Source organism: Cupressus sempervirens, chromosome 7, assembly GCF_028749045.1.
Source record: "Cupressus sempervirens isolate cs-2001-9-10 chromosome 7, ASM2874904v1, whole genome shotgun sequence".
NCBI classification, from domain to species: domain Eukaryota; kingdom Viridiplantae; phylum Streptophyta; class Pinopsida; order Cupressales; family Cupressaceae; genus Cupressus; species Cupressus sempervirens.
The window spans coordinates 98,995,050-99,001,049 of record NC_143124.1 but is presented as its reverse complement, the minus strand read 5'-3'; the positions used below and the strand labels follow the sequence as shown (position 1 = coordinate 99,001,049).

At 38.1% G+C, this 6,000-nt stretch overlaps 1 pseudogene; it reads left to right on the top strand.

Moving 5' to 3' along the window:
* Window positions 1–6,000, top strand: part of LOC149545679 (GDSL esterase/lipase At1g06990-like) — a 120,999-nt pseudogene that overhangs the window by 96,477 nt on the left and 18,522 nt on the right.

The window sequence follows — 6,000 nt, the reverse complement described above, 5'->3', positions numbered from 1 at the left end:
TCATAATACTGATGATCTCTTTGGTGATTTGGAATGTTTTGTATAGAGGGATGGCTAGGGCCCATGATGGTCTAATGATGCTATTTATGGTTGGGAGCAACCCTGCACTTAGTTAGTTGTGTTTATGATGTATGGTTATACTTTATGATGGATGTTTATATTTTCTATGATGATATATCATGTATGAAATGTGGTTTCATTTATTTTATTGCACTTGCATCATGGATTAGAATAGGATGATGTACTTTATTTTCACACATGTATATTCTTTCATGTCTTTCATACCCTGTGGCATGTATAGTGGATGTTTGAGTATTCAAAAATGTAATTTATTAAAGGACATTTGGAAACAAAGTATATTGTTTTAAGAACATTAGACTTTTCATTATTATTTCATGTGGATGTCATATTAGATGGAATCAATATTAGTTGATTTAATTGTGACCCAACATTAAGGGATCCTTAAGGAATGTAACCTATCATGAATGTTTATGTTTATTTTTAGTTGAATGTTGTTATTGCTTCCGCTACTATGTGTATGTTGTGAATGGTTTAACTTTCATGTTTAAAAAAAATAAAAATGCTACCAGACTTATTGAAACTTTAGGTTAATTCTTTTGGATCCCTTGGCAAGGCGTTACATTTGGTATCAGAGGATGAGTTTCTACATTGGGAGCTTTGGGTATTTTGGAACAAAACAAGGACTTTGAACTATCATGTGTATCTCTTTCAAACTAAAACTTGAAACTAGGTGAACTAAAACATAATCTAAAAATTGTACTTGCATATGTTTCACACTACAACACTTAGCTTTCAAAACTGAAAATTCTACTTAAACATAGGCAAAACTGAAATTGAACTTAGTCTTTTTGTTAAACATGTGCCTTTTATGCTATAAAATAGCATGCATTATGGTTTTAATAGTGTTTTGTATCTTGGATATTGTTCCAGGATGGTATCTGGGACAAGGTCTTCTATTAGAGGCTGTGGATGTGGCAGAGCTATTAGTGTCCATGAGTCTATCCGCATAGGGCTTGCTCAAGATGAGAGTGGGGGAGAGCATGTTAGTAAGAAGTAGGAAGAGATCCTTAGAGGGGACCAAGCTGAGTCTAAGGAGGTTAACTCAAGACAGATGATGCAGACCATTCGTTATTGCCTACCTCCTATTCATGATCAACAGAGAGCACATCAATCAGAACATGAGCATAGATCCAGCTCTAGGATCCCTCAGAGGGATTGATAGAGATCCATTGTATCTACTTAGATGAAGGACCTTTCAAGATCCAAGGTCAAGCCCTTTAACAAGTAGGGTTCTGGATATGTGGTCGAATAGTGGCTTATTACCCTTGATGGGATTTTTGCCATGCAGGACTTTGACAATAATTTTAAAGCAAGATTTGCCATTACCAACATAGAGAATTTTGGGGCCACTTGGTGGACAATTGAGGAAAAAAAGATTTGCATAGATATGAACAATGTCACTTGGGAGCTATTCTTACAGAGTTTCCACAAGTGATTCCTACCATAGGAATGGAAGCAACAAAGAGTAGATGAGCTCCATAACCTTAGGTAGTATTCTATGACTGTGACAGAGTATGAGTGAAAATTCTACGAGCTCATGTCCTTTTTAGGATGCAGTGACAACTCAGCTCAGTTGACACAACACTTTATTAGAGGTTTGAACAATCATATAATTGGGGGTGTCAAGGTATTGGAGCCTAAGACCCTTAAGGATGCGATACAATGAGCCATTCTTGTAGAAAAAAGTGTCAACCTTGGTCAGGGAGGTTTTGTGGGAGAACCTACAACATCAGTATCTAAGGGAAACCATAACTCAAGTGGAAATAGGAAGCCTTCTTTTTCTAAGGGGAAATAGTTTTAGTAGCAGTCTCAAAAGACAAAATAGCAGAAGGGATCACACCCTCAGGCTCAAGGTGGTGGCAGAGGTTCTAACTCCAAGAACAACTGCAACACTCAACATAATAAATGAAATTAGCACAATTAGCTAGCTTAGAGTAGTCAGTCTTTTGTTAGTAGGGATAGCCGTCAAAAATCAAATGCACCACCTGTAGGGAGAGGATCTGGCAAAAGTATAGGATATTTTACATGTGGTTAGCTTGGACATTTTTTAGCTCACTGTCTACAATGAGCACCTTAGTATTTAGGCCCTAGGCCAACAGCATTGGAACCTACAGTTGGAGATGCAGGTAGAGCCCATAGAGTGTTTACAGCGGTAGATCACCATCAGGCAGACCATTAGGGGACAATGGTTGAAAGCATAGGAGCTATTCGAGGTACACCTCTTTCAGTTTTTTTTGATTTAGGTGCTATAGATTCTTTTATTTCTCCATCTCTAGTTGCTAAGTCTAAGATGGAAGCAGTGAAGCAAGATCATGGTTGGCAAGTGGAACTAGCCTCAGGCATTAAGGTCTCCATAGAATCTATAGTTCATAAATCTGGGCTTAGCATAGGAGGATTTGAAATTGCAACTGACCTTTAGGTTATACCTCTTGGTTCCTATGATGTGATTTTAGGAATGGACTGGCTTGGCTCTCATAGAGCCAATATAGACTACAAGAAGAAGATTATTATGTGTTAGGATGACCAAGGGAATGATGTAAAGATTGTTGGGATAGCAAGGCCTATATCTTTACGAAAGATTTTTGCTATGAAATTGAATTAGAGTTTTCATAAGGGATGTCAGATATTTGTGGTTATGGTAAATGAGGTTGATAAGGAAGATCCTATGGAAAAGACTTTAGATCACCGGATTCTATAGAAGTATGTAGATGTTTTTTCGAGTGAGATTCCAGGCATGCCCCCGAAAAGGGACATCAATTTTAGCATTGATCTTATTCCAAGAGTGGAGCCTATCTCTAAAGCCCCTTATCATATGGCTACATAGGAATTGGGTGAGTTGCATCTTTAGCTAGAGGAACTTTTGGCCAAAGGGAGCATTTGACCCAGTGTGTCACCATGGGGACCTCCAGTGCTCTTTGTGAAAAAGAAAGATGGTTCTGTGTGCCTTTGTATTGATTATAGATAGCTGAATAAGGTGACAATAAAGAATAGGTATTCTCTACCAAGGATTGGTGACTTATTTGATTAGATCAAGAGAGCTACAATATTCTCCAAGATTGACCTTAAGTTAGGATACCATCAACATTGCATATAGGAAGTTGACATTCACAAGACCACCTTCTGAACTCGCTATGGGCACTATGAGTTCACAGTGTTACCTTTTGGGTTGAGTAACACTCCATCAGTTTTCATGAGCTTGATGAATGGAGTGTTGTGATCTTATCTTGACAGGTTTTTACTTGTGTTTCTTGATGAAATTTTGATATACTCTACATCTTGGGAGGAGCATGAGGAACACCTGCGATTGGTTTTATAGTGTTCAAGAGATAATCAACTTTATGCCAATGTGACTAAGTGTGAATTCTTCAAATCAAAGATTCATTATTTATGGCACATCATATTTGGTGATGGTATTTCTATAGACCCTACAAAGATCCAATAAATAGTAGATTGGCCTACACCTACTAATGTGTTAGAGATTCGTAGTTTCATGGGTTTAGCTGGTTATTATCACAGATTTGTCTGAAACTTCTCCAGAATAGCACATCCTATCACTTCCCTTTAGAGGAAAGGAAAGAAGTTCATATGGAAAGAGAAATGTGTGGAAGCATTTTGGAAGCTCAAGGAGGTTTTGACTAGTGCACCGATCTTAGTAGTACCTGATCCAGAAGGTGATTTCATGGTATGTACAGATGCTTCTCTTGAAGGGATTGGGGCAGTTTTGATGCATAATGGACAGGTGATTGCTTATGAATCATGCAAGCTCTAGGATCATGAGCTAAATTATCCTACACATGATCTTGAGTTAGAAATAGTAGTTCATGTTATTTCTTGTTGGGGCATAGATTCAAATTACATAGCGATCATCACAGTCTTTAGTACATTTTTACTCAACCTAGTTTGAATGCTCGCCAAAGGCGATGGATGGAATTTCTATGCGAGTATGAATTCGAGCTAAAATAAATTCAAGGGAAGGAGAATGTGGTGGTAGATGCTTTGAGTGATAGGAGACATGTGATATCATATATGACTCTTAGTGTTGATTTGAGGAGTCAGATTCTTCAGGCACTTCCTATAGATTCTTGGTACTAGGAAGTGTGCAGAGAAATAGATTTAGGAAGACCTTTGGAGGGTAAGTTTTTAGGCTATGTCCTAGAGTCATATGGTCTTTTGATACAATCAAGAAGGATTTATGTGTCACTACTAGATGAGCTTTGCACCTTGATTCTAGCAGAGGCCCATCGTGCACCTTACTCGACACATCCAGGTGTCAAGAAGATGCATGCTAATTTGCAACATTTATTCTATTGGTCTAGGATGAAGTGTGACATTGCTAATTATGTGGCTAGGTGTCTTGAGTGTTAGAGAGTCAAGATAGAACACCAACATTTTTCAAGACTCTTGGAACCAAATCTCATTCCTTCATGGAAGTGGGATATCATCTCTATGAACTTCATAGTAGGATTACCTATGACTGCTTGTCATCATGATGCTATCGTGGTCATTGTTGATTGTTTGAATAAGGTGGCACATTTTTTACCAATCACATCTTCCTACATGGAAGCTTCTATAGCTAATGTCTTCATTCATGATATTGTGAGATTACATGGTAATCCCTGAAAGATCATTTCAGATAGGGATCCTATATTCACATTTGCATTCTGGACATTACTACACTATGAGCTTGGAGCATAGTTGAATTTTAGTTCGACATATCACCTAGAGATAGATGGTTAGATAGAGAGAGTGAATCAAGTTCTAGAAGATATGTTAAGGATGTATGTGATGGATAGGCAGACACATTGGGAGGACTAACTCTACCTAGTGTAGTTTTCTTACAACAACGAGTATCATAGTTCTATTGGTATGGCACCATTCTAGGATTTATATGGAAATCCTTGTCATACACCTTTGAGTTGGGACAATCTTGAGGATCACATCCTATTGGGTCCTAAGATGCTTCATGATATGGAGCAACAGGTAGTGCATATTCGTGAGCACTTGATTATGGCACAGGATAGGCGAGAAAAGTATGCTGATGCACATAGGATAGAAAAGCAATTTTCTATGGGAGATAAGATATTATTGAGAGTGCATGTGTAGAAGTGTCCAATATGATACAAAAAGGGTTCAAAGTTAGCACCTTGCTTTGTGGGGCCATTCGAGATTCTTGAGAGGATTGGCTGAGTTGCTTATCGCCTTGCTTTATCGCCCAACCTAGCTTGCATTCATGATGTTTTCCATGTTTTAGTACTTAGGCAGTATATCCTTGATGTTGCACATGTTCTTGATTGGAATGCATTGTAGGTAGAGGACGAGCAGCTAGCTTTGGAGCCAATTTGTATTCTAGAGTGGCGAGAGTTAACCCTCAAGGGTCGAACCATAGAGCAGGTAAGGGTCCAATGGGACCCTATTGATGACTCTTTAGCTACATGGGAGCATGCAGCTAGATTATGTGATTTATATCCCTACTTGTTTGTAGGCATCCAGGAGTAAGTCTAATCCTAGGGGGTGGATGTAGTGCATGCCCTCATTTACATTTTTCTAGACACATTGTTGCTATCATTGCCAAACTCTGTTAGGCCAGTTTTATGTTGATGATTAGTAGCATTGATTTGAGACTATCAGATATTATGATATGGATTTAGTTGACATATGATGAGACTACTTAGACTCTACATTTCATGTATGCATGATGATTATTACATTATTCTCAGTTATTGATGATGTTTAACTGAATGGTTTATTATCACATGTGTTTTCTTATAGATACTTATCCCATACTTGCATGTGTATGGTGTGCATGTTTGTCTTCTTATGTATAGAATTTATGATGTGGTTAAGGAAGGGAGTCATAGTTACCTGCTAATCGGCATCTATACAATGCACCACTTCCTGCCATTGATTGTTTAGCTTAGC